Below are 19,550 nucleotides of genomic sequence, written 5' to 3'. Positions count from 1 at the left end.
ACTGAAAGTGTGCACTCATATTCTACTTCCATTTTTAAAAAGTTCACTGACCAGCTTGTCGTTGATCTAAAACATTTAGAACTAGTGGTATTTCCCCCTGCTGTTTACATGGCATTTCTTCCTTTCCTGTTTAAATTCATGTGTTTATTGTAGTGCTTCTCATGGTCAGATTTGTGTTACAGTTTCTTGTGTCTGATCTGTCCTTTCTGAGGGACTGAGAGTTTCTGGAAATTAGGAATCATGTTTGGGTCTTTGGATTTCCCACAGAACTAACATAGCACCTCATATATAGCAGGCACTCATTAATGTTAAATAAACTAAAATAAATAGTCTGTGCCATGATTAAGGACCAAATGTCAACTAATGTCCAACATAAAGAAATAATTCACAATTTTACAGATTGTCCTAGAAAAGCTGTTGACAAAAGCTTCTGCTGATGTGCTAGCGCCAGTTTGTATGGACCTGCAAGTGCAGATTATTAAATATTAAGGCTTTTTTTTTTTTTTTGAGCTGGTTGTTAAGCCATTGGTAACTTGCAATTGGCTTTGTGAGGAATATTTACACCATGGAAATCAGCACGCACCACAGATCAAGGCAATTCTTTCCTTTTGAGAGTTTTCCAGCCGTCCACAGCTATATTCAAGGTTGTTTTAAACAGCCAAACTTTGTAATAGGAAGCTAAACAGAAGTGTAATCCTTGAATTGTCAGTGGGGCAATTCGTTTTCTTAGTAGTGGGGGTGAGGGCAAGCGGGGACAACATGCTTATGGTGCCGTCATGAAGAAAGGCTCAGTTCTTCCTCAAAAACAAAAATGAAACCAGGCCACAGCTGAAGAAAGAAAGGTGTCTCCTCACAGGCAATTTCTCAAAATGGCAGAGCTAGTTCAAGGTATTTACAGGCACTAAGATCTGTCTTGTAATCTATTCTAGTGGCTCTTAATATTTAAAAATATTTTCTTTCTCTGGCATAGACATTATTAAGCCTCTGGCAGTATTAAGGGAGCACTTTTTAAAAATACTGTGTTAGAAGAAGAGGTTAGACAAATCTATTTGGGGTTATGCAAAGCATATTTAGCACATATCAGAATAAAATGGGGAAATTAAAAACCACTTCTCATTTTGAAATTTTTAAAAAGATTTTATGTATTTATTCATGAGAGACACAGAGAGAGAGGCAGAGACACAGGCAGAGGGAGAAGGAGGATCCCTGCGTGGAGCCCGATGAGGGACTTGATCCCAGGACCCTGGGATCATGACCTGAGCTGAAGGCAGACGCTCAACCACTGAGCCACCCAGGTGCTCCTCACTTTGAAATTTCTGGCAGAGTTAATGATACAACATAGGAGCGATTCCTCAGTGATTCTCATCTGCAAAGACTAGAAACGTCTTTCATGGTATTGTGCTCTCATTGGCTTATTCATTGAATTCAATGAATTGAATTCATTCATTGAATTCAATGAATACTTATTCATTAACAACATCTTCACAGAAACTTGTAATTCTTCAAACAATGGTGTTCTCAAGAAGAAACTCTAGTCAAGCCCATTTTCTATTGTGAGGCAGCTCCTAAAGAATTATTATATAAAAAAAAGAATTATTATAAAATGATTTTAGGATGATTTTCAGAATGAACCAAAATATCTTTCATAAGGTATCGGAATTGTATCCAACCATCATCCGAACTTGGTAAAATATTGTTGGGCTCGGTTTTCCTTAAGTCTTTAAGATTTTGACACTGCAAGATAAATCACACAAGGCAGCTTAAAAATATTCCATGATGTGTAAATATGGTATTTTTGGCTACAGGACTTCTGGCATCTTACAACTGGTGTATGAGGGCCACCAAATAATTCTGGGAAAGTTGCAGTTACCACATGGATTTGGGAGGCTAAAGTAGTGTAGCTCACATATCCAACTTAGTCTTGCCTGTTGAAAAGCGCCAGGCGAGGACCCTCAATCACCTAGTGGAGCGATCTCAGGAGATCTTTTTCTGGCTCCCCACAAGAGCTCCTTGCTTTTCAGCAGTCCACCATGTGCATAAAATTAACAACATGCTACAATGGCTTCTTATATCATAAATGGAGTCCCTTAAAGTGATATTCCTTCCCACACTTTTGCAGCCTTCCGGTGGGAATTACTACTGGACTCCACTTATTTGAACAGAAGGTGTGAGTTTAAAGGCATGAACAAACACGCCGGCAATATATTAGCTGTCTTTAGTGATGTACGGATGGATGCTTGAGTTACTCGTGGGCTGAGTCTGGCCTCAGAAACGTATTTTACTAAATGCTAAATCTTCACCAAAACCTACTTGGGGAGAGTTGAAAGTGTTCTGAACAGCTATCTCCACTGAATTTTTCAGTTGAGCTTTTCATTTTTTACCTGGTTGTTTTAGTGCAATATAGATCCAACCATCATCACCATCTATGATGAGCTTTAGAGCAAACTTCTGTGATTAGCCACAAGTACAATCAGCAATTCCTTACAAATTCGATGTTTTTTTTTTTTTTTTTTAATTCGATGCTGTAAGTAAGAAAACAAAGAGACATCCAAAAGAAAAGTTGAAACTAATTGAACTGCTGGTCAAAGACAAATTTGTCTGTGGAACAAAATGACTATAATGGTGGTGATGATAACATTTATTGAGTGCTTAACTGCTGCCATGACAGTAAATCATTTAATCCTCACAAAATCCAATGAAATAGGTAGAATTTTTATGTCCATTTTACACACGAAGAAACTGAGGCAAAATGGAAGCAACATGCCCTTGGTCACAGAGCTAGGAACTGTTGTATGCTGGATTTTAATCCTAGGAGTCTGACTCCACAGTTGACTTTGTTTTGTTTGTTTTGTTTTGTTAAGATTTATTTATTTGAGAGAGAGTAAGAGCATGAGCATGAGCATGAATGGGAGGGGCAGAGGGAGAGGAAGAGAGACTTTCAAGCTGACTCTTCACTGAGCATGGACACCAATGCAAGGCTTGACCTCGTGACCCTGAGATCATGACTTGAGCTGAAACCAGGAGTTGGTCTCTTAATTGACCGTGCTACCCAGGCATTCCCAGAGCTGATTTCTTAACTATTACCCTTAAATACCCAAAATGATCCTCCAGTATGGAGCACCCAGAAATGATGGGGACAGTACCTGGGATGATATATGCATGTCCTCAAAAAGACAGACTCCACTCAGGGCCTAATTTCCCATTCTTCCATGGCTTCTGTATCTTACCCAACTTCATATAGGCAAAGTCAGTCGATAAAAAAAATTTATATTTGCTTGATTTTTGCAATAAGCTTAGGGATTCCATACTTAGCAAGTAAATATACAGGATGCCCATATAAATTTGAATTTCAGAGAAACAAAAAATATTTTACAAAGTATAAGTGTATCCCAAATATTGCATGGTACCTATTTATATGAAAGAATTATTTTTGTTCATCTGAAATTCCAATTTAGCTGGGCATCCTGTATTTCATCTGGCAACCCCAAGTAAGCTGAGCTTCAAACCTGGATGCCAACACCATGAAAATCACTCTTTCATCTCTTGGAGATGGTAGGGAAAAAAAACCCCAACAAACTTGCCTTAGGTTTGTCAGGTTGCAGATGAAATTCTGGTCAGCTTTTCTTGGGATGGAGTTAAACAGATGAGACGTGGTGTTTCTATCAATCACAGCTACATTCCCTGGTGTTCTTGGAGTTGTGTTGAGAGTGGGGAGGTGTGTCTAGAGCACAGGTTATTTTACTTTGATAGCTGCACAGCACTGCAAACCCGTCACATAGATTAAAATAAAATCCCTAAATGTTGTTTTAATGATGTGAGCCCCATATTGCAAATGGTCTTCTTTGCTGTGGCCTCTAAAATAAAGTAATCGACCCTGACGCCATTCAGCGTGGGACACATAACTCACGTCACGGTCAATTATCTTCTGGTGGACTTTAACACAGTAGGAGCCATTGTCCACGTAATGACTGTGGGGCTTGCAGGGCCCACGTAACTCCAAGGGGCCTCTCTAGTGCCTCACCTATGGTTAAAGGGCCAGGCCTCATTCATCTTTGCCTGCCTGGCACTTTGCACTATGTCCAGCACATTTATATTTGCAACAAATGCTTACTGAGCACCCACATTGCAGTGGATGTGAGGATCCTAGGAGACAATGACTTAGGTAGTGGCCCTGTTCTTATGGAATTTACAGTCTGAAGAAGGTGTTCAGTAAATGAATGGAAGAATGCATAATAGAGATTCAAACTTTTGAGAACTGGAGGGTTCCTTGGCCACTTTGCATATAGATGAGGAAGTGGAAACCCAAGGATGGGTACCATATTGGAAGTCAGAAAACTGGAGCTTGGAAACCACTTTACTATTCAGTCTTTAGGGAATTCACTAAACTTCTCTTAGCCTTAGTTTGCACATCTGTATAATGGAGATAATATTGCCACCTAGGTTATAAGGCAAAAATAAAATAATAGTCCAGAAAATGAAAAGCATCCAGTAATGGTAAAGTATAATGTTCAAAAACATAGACTTGAGGTTGTACATTTAAACCAGAAAGACAGCTTGGTATAGTGGTTAAGAGAAGGCAGGCTAGAGCCTGATACCTGGATTTATGTTCAAACTCTTCCATTTACTGACTGTGTGACCTTTGGCAAGTTATTTAACCTTCTGTACCTCAGTTTTTCGTCTGTAAAATGAGGACAATGAGGGTACCTACCTTGAAGGATTATTGTAAACATTAATTGAGTTATTAGATGCCAACATAATAAGCATTGAATAAAGATTGTTTGTAACCAATAACCACTGTAACATCCGGGAGTAGGGAGATAGATGTGTTGTCTTTGGACTATTAAGGCAAATCACATATCCACTATCCATCCTTCCATTTCAACACAGGGAGATGCACTTTAAGAATATAGTAAAAAGAGATGTAAGCTCTGCTGTCTGTTTCTTAAATGATTTTCAGGTCAAGAGATGTTTTTATAATCATGTGCTTTGATCAGAGATTTCTGAACAGTCCCCAAATCAAAATATCAGCAATGGAGAATAGAGAGGAATGGAAAACTGATTTATTCATTCCCAGTCAATAAAGTAAGCATGCAGTAGCTGGATTGTAAATACCCCTGCAAAGTGAGATTTACAAGACATAATATTGGAAGACAGATTTATCCCAGTTGAAAGTGCATTGCCGTTGAAGCAAGTTCAGTGGAATTTATAAGACGAAGCCCTTGAATGAGAAGAACTCAGAGGCCTTGGGGAATCAGACTCATGAGGTTTTCTAGGCACAAGCTGGATTTGCATCTTCAAGAGGGCCAGTCAGAGCATTTTCTGAAAATATTGCAAGGGAAGGAGAAAAACAACTTGAGGCAGGGGCATCAGCTTTGTTTAAAACTTCCCTTTGCTCAAAACTGTGGGGTTTATAAATCAAAATTATGTGTCCAGTGAGGAAATGGGAAGTAGAACTGTTTCCAAAAGAAAAAAGAAAAGAAAGCAAGTGATTCATTTTGGCCTAAATAATTGAAAATGCAGAAAGTCCAAGTGTTCCTGGCTGCTTGGCCATGAGCTTATTTGTCGTTTTTGCTGTCATGTGGCAGGCTCCATGATGAAGACTTGGAAGAGGAGCCATCAGAATCTGTAAATCTTTAAACTATTTGGTGAAATCAATTGGAGCCCAATCCTGGGCTACTTATAGGATTTTTTTACTTCCTTTTCACATGGAGCAGAATCCAAATGAAGCAGAATGATTGTGTTTATTTTATGTAAAAGAAAGGAAGAGAAGGCACCTGGGTAGCTCAGTCGGTTAAGCATTCAACTCTTGATTTTGGCTCAGGTCCCAATCACAGGGTACTGAAACTGAGCCCCACACTGCGCTCTGTGCTTAGTGTGGAGTCTGCTTGAGATTCTCTCCCTCTCCTTCTGTCCCTCCCCCTGATCACTTGAGCTCTCTCTCTAAATAAATAAATTGAAATTTTAAAAAAAAGGAAGAGAAGGGAAGAAAGAAAGGAAGGAGAGAGGGAGGTATGGAAAGAAGGAAGAAGAAAAGAAGTAAGGAGAAAAAGAGGAGGGGTGGCTCAGTTAGTTGAATGTCTGACTGTTGATCTCAGCTCAGGTCTTGACCTCAGCGTCTGTCATGAGTTTGAGCCCCATATTGGGCTCTATGGTGAGTGTGAAGCCTATTTAAAAAAGAAGAAGAAGAAGGAGAAGGAGAAGGAGAAGGAGGAGAAGGAGAAGAAGAAGAAGAAGAAGAAGAAGAAGAAGAAGAAGAAGAAGAAGAAGAAGAAGAAGAAGAAGAAGAAATGGGGCCAAATGTAGCTTTTCTGGAGATACAAAATCAGATTTCTAAGTGTCACACTGGAATGTCTGTTGGGTATCTGGTTCACCTTGAGGGCTAAGTCACTTCGGGGTACTGGACCCTAAGTGACTGAGATTCAAACAAGATGTAGACTGTGAACTTTTTTATGGTTCTGAACTATCACAGCCTTGAATAATGCCACCAATCTGATTAAGTCCTGAACATTTTCTTGATGTCTATGAGCATCAGCAAAACCCTAGGGAGTGGAATATCATAGTTTCTCAGGCTTTTCCTATCAGGAAGCCCAAGAACATGAAAAAATATAAATTCCTACTATAAAACACAGTAGAAAGAGTTAAATGACACAAAAGAGGGTAGCGCAATGGATGAAGAATGCAAAGAAGGGAGATTTTGTTTTCTTGCTGGAGGAATAGAAGGTTTTTTGACAGGAGTGGGAGATGGGTGAGGGTGGGGTTTGGTGGGGAGCTTTAGAGCTGAAGCCTGAAATGTCATACAGAGTCAGAAAATTGTTAGCAGGATAAAGAAGATGTGATCTATATATATATTGGAATATCACTCAGCCATCCAAAAGAATGAAATCTTGCCATTTGTAATGACGTGGATGGAGCTAGAGAATATTATGCTAAGTAAAGTAAGTCACTCAGAGAAAAACAAATATCCTATGATTTTACTCACATGTGGACTTTAAGGAGCAAAACAGATGAAGGGGAAGGAAGAAAAAAAGAGAGGGAGACAAACCATAAGGGACTCTAACTATAGAGAACAAACAGGGTTGCTGGAGGGGAGGTGGATGGGATGGGGGATGGGCTAAATGGGTGATGAGTGTTAAGGAGGACACTTGTTTTTTTTTATTTTTATTTTTATTTATTTATTTTTTTATTGGTGTTCAATTTACTAACATACAGAATAACACCCAGTGCCCGTCACCCCTTCACTCCCACCCCCCGCCCTCCTCCCCTTCTACCACCCCTAGTTCGTTTCCCAGAGTTAGCAGTCTTTACGTTCTGTCTCCCTTTCTGATATTTCCCACACATTTCTTCTCCCTTCCCTTATTTTCCCTTTCACTATTATTTATATTCCCCAAATGAATGAGAACATATAATGTTTGTCCTTCTCCGACTGACTTACTTCACTCAGCATAATACCCTCCAGTTCCATCCACGTTGAAGCAAATGGTGGGTATTTGTCATTTCTAATAGCTGAGTAATATTCCATTGTATACATAAACCACATCTTCTTTATCCATTCATCTTTCGTTGGACACCGAGGCTCCTTCCACAGTTTGGCTATCGTGGCCATTGCTGCTATAAACATCGGGGTGCAGGTGTCCCGGCGTTTCATTGCATTTGTATCTTTGGGGTGAATCCCCAACAGTGCAATTGCTGGGTCGTAGGGCAGGTCTATTTTTAACTGTTTGAGGAACCTCCACACAGTTTTCCAGAGTGGCTGCACCAGTTCACATTCCCACCAACAGTGTAAGAGGGTTCCCTTTTCTCCGCATCCTCTCCAACATTTGTTGTTTCCTGCCTTGTTAATTTTCCCCATTCTCACTGGTGTGAGGTGGTATCTCATTGTAGTTTTGATTTGTATTTCCCTGATGGCAAGTGATGCAGAGCATTTTCTCATATGCATGTTGGCCATGTCTATGTCTTCCTCTGTGAGATTTCTCTTCATGTCTTTTGCCCATTTCATGATTGGATTGTTTGTTTCTTTGGTGTTGAGTTTAATAAGTTCTTTATAGATCTTGGAAACTAGCCCTTTATCTGATATGTCATTTGCAAATATCTTCTCCCATTCTGTAGGTTGTCTTTGAGTTTTGTTGACTGTATCCTTTGCTGTGCAAAAGCTTCTTATCTTGATGAAGTCCCAATAGTTCATTTTTGCTTTTGTTTCTTTTGCCTTCGTGGATGTATCTTGCAAGAAGTTACTATGGCCGAGTTCAAAAAGGGTGTTGCCTGTGTTCTTCTCTAGGATTTGGATGGAATCTTGTCTCACATTTAGATCTTTCATCCATTTTGAGTTTATCTTTGTGTCTGGTGCAAGAGAGTGGTCTAGTTTCATTCTTCTGCATGTGGATGTCCAATTTTCCCAGCACCATTTATTGAAGAGACTGTCTTTCTTCCAATGGATAGTCTTTCCTCCTTTATCGAATATTAGTTGCCCATAAAGTTCAGGGTCCACTTCTGGATTCTCTATTCTGTTCCACTGATCTATGTGTCTGTTTTTGTGCCAGTACCACACTGTCTTGATGACCACAGCTTTGTAGTACAACCTGAAATCTGGCATTGTGATGCCCCCAGATATGGTTTTCTTTTTTAAAATTCCCCTGGCTATTCGGGGTCTTTTCTGATTCCACACAAATCTTAAAATAATTTGTTCTAACTCTCTGAAGAAAGTCCATGGTATTTTGATAGGGATTGCATTAAACGTGTATATTGCCCTGGGTAACATTGACATTTTCACAATATTAATTCTGCCAATCCATGAGCATGGAATATTTTTCCATCTCTTTGTGTCTTCCTCAATTTCTTTCAGAAGTGTTCTATAGTTTTGAGGGTATAGATCCTTTACATCTTTGGTGAGGTTTATTCCTAGGTATCTTATGCTTTTGGGTGCAATTGTAAATGGGATTGACTCCTTAATTTCTCTTTCTTCAGTCTCATTGTTAGTGTATAGAAATGCCACTGACTTCTGGGCATTGATTTTGTATCCTGCCACGCTACCGAATTGCTGTATGAGTTCTAGCAATCTTGGGGTGGAGACTTTTGGGTTTTCTATGTAGAGTATCATGTCATCGGCGAAGAGGGAGAGTTTGACTTCTTCTTTGCCAATTTGAATGCCTTTAATGTCTTTTTGTTGTCTGATTGCTGAGGCTAGGACTTCCAGTACTAAGGGAGGACACTTGTAATGAGTATTGGGTGTGTATGATGAATCACTAAACTCGACTCCTGAAACCAATATTATACTGTCAGTTAACTAATTAGAATTTAAATGAAAACTCGAAACAAACATTCCATAAGTGGATGAAGAGGGATGAAGAGGGATGGAGAGGAACAGACTAGGAGAGCTCTCTGGTTATTAAGTGTATTTGTTTTTTTTAAAAAAAACTGATGGTAGTTCTGATAAGTTAGACAAAGATAATAATTCTAATTATTTGGCTATTTATAATATGAATGGAGTTTAAAAGTCCCCTGTCCTTTCTGCCAATACTTGATGTGTTACCGTGGAGAGTGGAACATTTGTACTTTTCTCCAAAGATCGAAAGATTTAATTGTTTGAAAATTTATAAGTATTAGACTCATAGGATGGAAAGGAAGTCAAAAGCTTGTATGAAATAATCCACTATTTTATGGATAAAGTAGCTGAGTCATAGAGAGATGAAGTGGCTCGTTCAAAGGTCACAAAGCTAGTTAGTAACAGGGCTGGAACTAGAACTTAGCCTCTCAGTTCCAAATTTGGAGCTCTCCCCAGGATATTACCTTGCCACAGAAGATAGAGAGCACTTGGCAAATATGTGGAAGGAGCCATTTGTTTAATTTCCAAATCAGGACACAGAAAAGCAGCTGTAAGATCAGTACCCTGCCACACCTCTTCAGGGCTCAGCAAAAATTTAGAAGAGAATTAAAGTATCTAGGCTTCGACCTTTGTGGTTCATCTGTGTAAAAAAGGTCTCACGCCATCATGGTTGAAAGAGGAATATATTTTGTATAAGTAGAAAAATAAATGTGCTTCTGCTTTAAAGTTTTAATACACAGAGATATCCTGAGAAATGGATGGTGATAAAGTCTTATTGGTTGATAAGCTTTTGCTCTCTGTTAACTGGCCTCAATTTGTAGAATCTTCGTTTCCATCCATCTGAGAGGCAGTGAGTCCTTAGCCTTGCTTAAGGACTGATTTCTGATTGGATATGTTCAGGTGTGTGCTTACCTTCCAGGAGAGGGTGAACATCCTCAACTGTGAACTCGCTGGGGTTGATGGTTTATTCATTTCTTTATCCCCAACAACTTGTAGTGTGTCCCATGATGGCATTCAATTAAAGTTCCTAAGTGAATCAATATCTTCCTAGACAATTTTATTCTGAGCTACAAACCCTCATTTTTTTTTTCATAACTTGCCTTATTAAAATGACAGCAACCAAATCCCAACCCAAGTGTTGCTATGGTCTGTGATGTGATTTCCTGAAACAAGCCTTGTGGTGGATGGGTCCCCCAGCTGGGTTTAGGGCCCCACTGCAATACAGATTAGATAGCATTCCTTTTTTTAGAACTGGTTTAATCAAGTTAAACTTCCCCTTTCGTAGTCAGGGACTACACAAGTCAGAGCTTTGGCTTTCTAATTTATCAGCCAGTAAATTACAACAGCAAAGGTCTAGTGTAGGCCAGGGATTTTCCACAAAGAGTGAGGGGGATCCTGGGGAGCCAGGCAAAGCGGATTAGATATGTGACTCACGGTTTGGGTAGCGTTACATGTGAACCTGAAAAAGGTCAAGCAGGGAAAAGCTATTTTCTATAAAAATAAATAAAAAATTTAAAAGCTCTCCTTCATGACATGGGAATTTTGAACTCTGCTGTAAAATTATTATTGAGAACTATTAGTTTTTGTAAATGAGGAATGAAGGCTAACTGAAGAAATAGGAAGTAAGGCAAATTTGAAAAGTTTGGACAATTAGAAGATAAAGCAGAAGCAGCGAAAGGGATCTAATTTTCATATAACTCCTAGATTTTCATATGAGAAAGTGTTGTTTCTTTCTGCAGTCTTATATTCCCTATAGTTTATGTTAGCAGAAAACCATAATTGTTGAGTTTCTAGCTATACTTTTATTCTGAACGTGAAACATTAGTTTGTGTAATTGTTAACTACATATAGTCAACTACATTAAATAGTCACCCAACTTGACTCCCAGGTGTGGATTAGAAGTATTAAATATGAGCCTATTTGAAAATGTTATGAATTTGCATGAGAACAGATAAATAAGAACCGATAGCAGAATTCTTATTTAACAGCGATGACTAGATGGTCTCTGAGGACCCTTCCAATTCAGTGACTCTAACGACTTTAAGTGGTCTTGGGGATGCAAACAAACAGAAGTACAATTCACACATTTCCTAATGGCTTTTTGCTCTTTCCAGCTGGCATTTTACATACATGCTCCACTTGTACGGAGGTCATCATCTCCTCTGCTTTGCTCCCTCCCACTGGACAGGGGCCTCCTTACAGCATGCTGCTCAGGGCCTCCCCGTGGCATGCTCCCCATGGCACCCACCAACAGCCTTCCGGTGTGTCTGGTTAAGATTCTGCACACGGCAGGCCGAAGAGAGGACTCATGGAGCAAAGGTAACGGAATCCTTGATCTGGACCAGAATAAAAGCCAATGGGTGACCCTTATCCATGACGTCTGGAACGCCTCTCTTACAGGTCTCAAATCTAACCTCTGACCGTGTACTCACAAGATGGAATGAAACAGAACAGTTGTCTATGAGAGATGAAAAGAAAGGATAAAAGAATACAAGGGCTATAGGTTGTTCCTAGTTTGGATTTCGAGGAAGGGGCCTCTGAGCCTTTCTGGAGGAGTGGCGATTTGAATTGTCCTTTGTTTATTCAATGAAGCCCGAGTAGGTTCTGAAGTGGCTCCAGCACAAGTCAGGATGATGGCAGACGGGATGGAAACAGTGGCCATGTCGATGGGAAGAACCCAGCCAGTCAGTGTAGCATCTGCTTTTGTCTTATTTCCTTCTCTTGATTAGAGGAAAGAGATGATGGAGCCTTCTGGACAGATTTTATAGTAATCTCTTGATTTGAATCACAGTGTTAGCACAGGAAGGCCATGGGGCTGAGGAAGCTGAGAGCAGAGAGCAGTGAGCAGCAAGTTGGAACAAGCACCCCGATAGTTGCATTTTCCCAGCCCAGTGTTCCTTTTGCCACATTACCCCAAGGATGCTTTGCTTGCTCTTAATCTTTATCCTGTTTCCATTTAATCTTGAATTCTTGTTTTTTCTCTCTTAGCCTGCAGACTGAATGCTCACTGAAGTCTTTGGTTGTTTTGTTTTGTTTGGTCCTGCTTTAGCTCTTCTGGGAGACAAACTCATTCAATTTATCTGCAATTTCGATCATGAGCAACCATCTCTCTTAGATTAGACATGTCTCATCGGAGGTCACTCCATCCTACATTTTTCACCAGTGAAAATAAGTGCTCTGAAAGGTGACCCAGCCGTAGTGGGGGGGGGGGAAGAGGAGCACAGGAGACCCCCGTGACTGTGATATATGATGATATTTCTGAAGAAAGTCAAAAGCATTTGGAGACTAAGTTTTGATGAATTGCAGGAAATGGCGGGTTTGCAACCATTCCAGAATTCCCAGGGACTGATTGTCATCGGGCGACGATAAGAATTTTAACTAGCATGTTATGGAACCGAGACCAAGGCCAGGACTCAGGCATAAGCATTCTGTTTGGGTCTCCTGTTAATACAGCATTTGCCCCTGGGAGAAGTGCTTAAAGTTGTTTTTAACTTACCTGAGACTTATTTCTCCTTGTCTGCTGAGGCCAAGAATTACCAGAACAGAAAAAAAAGCCTACTGCAAAATATTTTGCTATGAAGATGGAAAATATCCCACTCCCCCCACCCCCCACCCCGGCCCTTAATTCCTGCTCTAAGGGGACACTTTCTCCTAGGAGACCAACTTACATTGTAGAATCTTAACTTGGGCACGAGGTTGTCAGGGAAAGGACCAACATTTCTTTGTGTATCAATGGGCTTCTACTTCCCAACAGCCAAGGCTAGAGCAACATATAGCAGGGACATAACTGACCACCTTTAATAACTTGGTGGGAAACCAACAACTATCAAAATGATATTTATACAAGGACAAGAATACAACTGAGCTGATTGAAAACCTTATCCCACTATAGACTGTGATAACTTAGTTTCATGAGAACAGTGGAGGGTAAAGCTAGTAAGTAAAAGGAACAATAGTGGACAAAAGCTTGGGAAGGGGGTTGGCCCTCAGTGACCCTTTGAATAACTCAACCCCTGGGCACTTGGGTGGCTCAGCGATTGAGCATCTGCCTTCTGCTTAGGGCGTAATCCCAGAGCCCTCAAATTGAGTCCCACGTCAGGCTCCCGGCAGTGAGCTGGCTTCTCCCTCTGCCTATGTCTCTGCCTCTCTCTCTGTCTCTCATGAATAAACAAATAAAATCTAAAAAAATAAATAAATAACCTAACCCCTGAAACTTTCATTGTATCATTCTGAGGGTGTTCATGATCTCTCCCATCTTCTTAGTGAGTTCTTTTCAACCCATGCCTCTGTCAAGCATGATCTTGGGCACATAGCACATACTCCATATGCCTGTTTTAAATGGATTTAAATGGATTTCTTTCCTTCAGCTGGTGAATCCAAAGATAGGATTTTGTAGGACAAAACTAGGTCTTCCCCTTTCAACACAGTCATTAAATTATTCAAAGTATGAGATATTTTTATAAAAGCCTGTAGTGTTTTAATAAAGCCAGCTATTTAGGAAGTGGTGACCATGTGCAATCTGCAGAAAGGGGAAGCCTCCGAGGTGCTGTGGTAATAATGCAGTTACTTAAAGAACATTTAAACTACAAATATCTCTGTGGTTTTTTATTTGGTTCCACACTACAGTCACTCTGAGAAATTTCTCAAACCTTGGCTAATCACTTTAAAATGTAAGGCTTAGCAAATGATTATACTTCCCCAAATGCTCTCCTCCTTTCAACCCCACCCCCATGCCCCGTTTTGGTATTTGATAAGGGTAAGTAATTTGATGCCAAGAAGAGCTACTGAGGAAAATCTAAAGAATTTCAGCAAATGGATGGGGCAAAAAACAGCTGTAACTCTGAAGTTTCAGTAATGCTCCAACTATCGATACAGAAAAAAAATAACTAAAATATAATGAAAATATAGGGTAGTCACTTATATCAAAGGCCAAACAGGTGATCCACTGAAGTAGTGGGATGTGCTTGGTTATGGTTGAGTGGGGAGAAATCATGTGGTTTCAGGGCCTGAGCCCTCGTGTTCCAATGTGCGCTGAGTCATGTTGAAGGAAGCAGCTGGAAATGTGAGTGTGTGTGTGTGTGTGTGTGCTCATGTTGTGTTTGTGTGCTTTAACCTGATTTGGAATGGTGCTCACACTTCTAGGGTTCTTTTTATTTGGATAATCATTGACCTGAAGTGGAAATCTTTTGTACAACCACTGAGCTCCGAAGTTGGCCTGCAGAAGAAGGGTGACCCAATGGTTTGACTGGTCTCATTTTGGCCAAGGAAAGCAGAAGGCTGTTATTTACCCATGTCATGAGTGTTAATCTTGTTTGACCAACTAGAATGAGTTTCTGGAAGGTAGGAGTTATGCTTTATACTTAAAATTTATGACTTCTTTAAAAAATCTCTCTGTACCTGGCACGGTATGGTACACACACACACACACACACACACACACACACTGCTTAAAATGGTTGAAGCTTTAAATAATTATTCTGGATACTTATATATTCAACTATTATAATTCCTTTTAATGAACTTAAGGCTTTTAATTTGGTCAACAACTACATCTTTTGCATCGCATTTTACCTTCACAATGGCCCTATATAGTATACAGGCTTATGTAATTTGGATTCCAGACAAAAATGGTCAAAATGAGGACATGGAAAGGTGAGTAATGTGTCCAAGGTCACCCTGTTGGAAAGTGGCAGACCTAGTACTCTCTTGCAGTTCTCATTCTTCACTATTTCATAAAAAGCTACCCATGTAAGACGCTTGGCCCATGGACCTGAAGAGTGATAAGAGCCCACCGTGAGCCATCAGTCTCCACATTATAAAAAAGTAAATGAGGAAGCTGTTCAAGCAATTGCAAGCCCCTATCTCCCCATCCTACACTCTGTTTACGACTTTAATGTGACTCTTAGGGCATTTCCTCCTCTGTGAGACAATTCATAGCATCATTCTGCAAAATATGGAAATAATATAGTTTGGGAGTTTGCAGGTCAAATAGACCCAGCATTTCTCCGTGTTCTGCCCTCAGATTCCTTTGTTGGGATGACACCTTCGAGACAGCAGGAGGCTTCTAGGTCATTTGGAATAAAAACAGGCTCCATGGCTGTTTTCACAATCTTGTTTTAGCTGATGATTTGCATACCTAGTTGCCAGGGCTGATGAGCAGTGCCCTCCCCTCCCACATTTTCACTACAGCCATAAAATGAAATCTGGAGAGGCTGAGTGTACTATTGACTTCTACTTAACAGTGGGTGGCAGGAACTCCGAAGTTTAATCCCAGACCTGCTACTAATTTCCTGGATGGCTTTTGGTCCATCCATTAATCTCTCTCTATCACTGTTTCCTTCTCTGGAAGAGATAGGAAGAATAATGGGATGTTTTATGCATTAACACATTTATGATCCTAATGTGCTCTGTAAAAGCATGCCTTTCTGGAAATGCTCAGTGGTAGCAGGTAAATCAAAAGAAAGCCAGTTTCTTGATTTCTAATGTGACACACTGATGGGATCTTTTTGTGACTGCCATATTTAGAAGCTAGACATGAGGCGGATTAAAGAGCTGAGTGTGTTACTATGTGAAAGGCACTGTATTTTCAAATGCCGAGTCCTGAATTATCTAATGATAATCACAAAGGTGCCTTAAAGTGAAAACAAGTACATGAGGGGATTTTTTTAGTATCAGGACTAATAAAATTAAAATCTCATACTTTCTCAAGAGGAGCATTTTCATTATTCATGGGGAATGTGAAGCTGGGACTGGTCTCATTAGGACTTTGGCTGGAAGTACTTAATTTTTTTATATAACAGAATACTTTGGTTATGAATTTTACAAATATTTTACTGCATCAGAATGACTTATATGAGACCAGGGAGGACAAAATAACCTCCAAGATGTCATTCTGGATGAACTGCATTGCATATTCTCTAAGAAATGTTCTTGCCTATTTTGTCTCTATAAATTCTTCAGCCTCCTAGGAAGAGATGAGAAAGCTCTAAGGAGAACTCAAATCATGTGTGCAATGACCTTGTGCAAGATAGAATTAAAATGTGGTTCAGTTATAAAATTGCAGTCCAGTCTAGTCTTATTTTTAAAAAGTAATTCTATAATTTAAATGCGTTGGCTTGTTCTTACGGTTTGGCATTTTCTTTATTCAGGGGCTATTGTTTTTGACATTAGAACTGGGAAAAAATACAAATAATCAAGATGAGTTTATTTTTAAAGAAACCAGACAAATCCACCAGTTTTTCCTTATAAGGTAAAATTATAGTGTCTGCCTGCGCAATGAATTACTAGTCAACTGAGTCTAAGTGGACCATATGATTATATGAGAAAATATAAGATAAACCCAGGGAAAACTTTGAACAGATAAGTCACCCTAAAGCTGGGCATTTTGCAAAGTGCTCATGCTGTGCTTTCAGTCTCCCATATTGGAAAATGAGACTTAGTTTCTGTCAAGAGACTTCGTCATTGCATGGTGGGTGATATACAATGTGTGAAATATCGCAAATGCAAGAGTCTTTTTGAGGTTTGTTTTTGGGTTTTCCTAATCCGTTTATCTATAAATAATTTATAATCAGTAGAGTCAAAGTTCTCATGTATGGGACCAATGTGAACTCCTGTACAGTACACCACAGAGCTCTCTGATGAGACTCTTAATATTGTAGAAGACGTACAGTTTAGATTCATTAAGTAATAGATTTCCCATGTAACTTTTGGAGTGAAAACGCCCTCTTATAAACTCTTTCTGGTAATTGTAGTCTATTCAGATCTGTCTTTTTGTTAAAAATAATAAAACATGGCTACAGTTTTTATTTAGAAATCCAAATCTTTGCAAAACTAAAAAATAATGAGGAGATTCCAGGTCTGTTTATGAACGAAAGCCGGTATTCAGAAATATAGGTAAAACATTGGAATATCCAGGCTGCTTATGACCTCAAAGTATTTGCACATGCAGCATACTTGGATTTGAGGTCACTGGTTCCATGGAGTAAAGGGGTCATAAGTCAGGATCCTAGATGAAGATTAGAAGTTTTATGGGAAGCCCTCACTAATTAAGTGGGAATCCAAAGAGCCATATACTTAAGGCTAAACCATAGCTAAACCTATTCTCTTCCTCTAATATTAGGGGGTACAGAAAAGATTTTTATCAGGAGTGAACAAAGCAGAAGAGAAAGGAAGGAGGGAGTAAATAAAAACTTATCCCAAAGATGGTTATAGACTGGTATAGATTTTTACCCTGGACATATGTAGCCTGGGTAAGCCCTAGAACCTGAGGCCTTGGTTTGAGATGGTTCCTGTGTAGAAGTGTCTTGCATATTTACAGAAGCACAAACAAAGTCTCTGTGGTGGAGGGAACTATTCATCCCAGGTTGCAGATAGTTTTTCAAGGGCAATGATCAGTATGCACTCAAAGATAACTAGACATCCAACAAAACAAGGCAATGAGTAAGAACTAGCAGAAATAGCAGGTAGCAGCAGAAATTGGTCAGCAGAGATATCAGATTTTATAATTATCAGACCTAGATTATAAAACAACCACGCTTACAAAGTTGAAATACTAAACAAAAAACTTGAAAGTACCTATAGAAAATAGGAAACTACAAAAAATGACAGAGAAAAGATTTAGGATTTCAGGATCTTATGATGTAATGGAAACCTAAAAAAATAAAAATTAAAAAAAAGATTTCTACATATCCTTGGAGCTTCTTCCTTGATTTTTGTCAGTTGCTCAATATGGTTGGTATCTTGTGAACCTCAAGGAATCAGGTAGTAGAGTAACATCTCTTTTATCCTTTCTACAAGGTAGTTGTCTCGGCAAGTCCTGGAAAATTATTGTCCAGCATTCCTTCTTATACAACTCAAATCTCCAAATAACCATGAACAAACTTAGCTCGATTTAATGGTTTCTGGCACACAGTAAGTGGTTATATAAATGATAAATACTGTTTTATTTTTCACTCCAAAGGATATTTAGTAATTATAGACAGAAGAGTCTCTTGCATGGATGAGCCAGTCTTACAGTTCTTTTACAAATCTCACTTGGAATCATAAAGAGAGACTAAGGCTAAGTTCTGCATGCCTATCATGGAATAGCTCATGTTTTCTTGAGTATTAACTGACTCTAGACATTTTTTGAACATCTCTACCAGAGTACATTCTTTGTGTATGGGTGTATATATGTGTATGGGCATATGTGGGAGGAGTCTGCGTGTGTATACGTGGGTGGATGTGGGAGTGGCATATGATTGTATGTGTGTATGAGTATGTATATGAGTGTGTGTGTGTGCGTGTGCATGTATGTGTGTGTGTACTATGCATAGGCCTGCACTCTTCACATTTCTGAAATGAGACTCCACACTTTGGGTCATAAATCAAGACTTCCTTCTTTTCTTAATTTTAGACTTATTGCTGACAGCTACTTGTAACCAAGTTCCTCTAAACACCCACACACGATGGAAAAATGGAGACCTGGACAGCTGGGTTTGGTTCCTTCAGACTCATGAGAAATTGCTCCAATTTATTGAAAATCTTTCTTAACGTCGATATGAGCCAAAGACCGGGGCTGTTACAAGTGATGTTGACATAGTCCCTTGATATTGTGAACTCCTGATCCCCAAAAGTACTGTGACTGGAATAAAGAACTTGCTTAATGCTTCCAGAATCACATCTAACGTGTGTGTGTGTGGTAAGATATGTGTGGTGGAGTGTGTGCACGTGTGGGTATATGTGTGTTTGCTGTGTGTAATGTATGTTTGTGTGTGTGGTGTACCATATGAGTGTGATATGGTGTGTTGTGCATACATATGTATATGCAAGTGTATATGCGTGTTTTGTGTGTGAATGTGGTGTGCTGTGTACGTGTGTGATGTGGTGGAGTATGTGTGTATGTGTGAGAGGCAGGATATGTATATATGTATACATGTACATATGTGTCTATTGTGCAGCAGTGTAAACAACGTGTATACATATACACCTGTTACACACTGGTATGTAAATGTACATATACACACACATGCACACGTATATATACACATGTTTATATGTTTGCACCACTGCACTACACAGCAATGTCTTTAGGGCTCCTGATGTGCCCAAATTCCTCATATTTCACCATTTCTGTCACTTTTATTTTATTTTTATTTTTATTTTTTTATTTTTATTTTATTTATTTTTTATTTTTTATTTTTTATTTTTTCATTTCCATCACTTTTAAATCGGCTTCTGTCAACCGGTCAAA

The 19,550-nt window shown here is 39.4% G+C and overlaps 1 long non-coding RNA gene across 1 annotated transcript in view; it reads left to right on the top strand.

Annotated features, from left to right (window-relative positions):
- Window positions 1–18,967, top strand: part of LOC144307411 (uncharacterized) — a 123,805-nt gene extending 104,838 nt beyond the window's left edge. The window contains exon 3 of the long non-coding RNA XR_013374293.1: window positions 18,714–18,967. This is a non-coding gene — a long non-coding RNA (uncharacterized LOC144307411). The remainder of the gene's footprint in view (window positions 1–18,713) is intronic.
- Window positions 18,968–19,550: the final 583 nt, after the last annotated feature.

The sequence above is a fragment of the Canis aureus genome, chromosome 38 (genome assembly GCF_053574225.1).
Source record: "Canis aureus isolate CA01 chromosome 38, VMU_Caureus_v.1.0, whole genome shotgun sequence".
Lineage (NCBI taxonomy): Eukaryota > Metazoa > Chordata > Mammalia > Carnivora > Canidae > Canis > Canis aureus.
The sequence above is the reverse complement of the archived record's forward strand: the minus strand, read 5'-3'. Positions and strand labels throughout refer to the sequence as shown.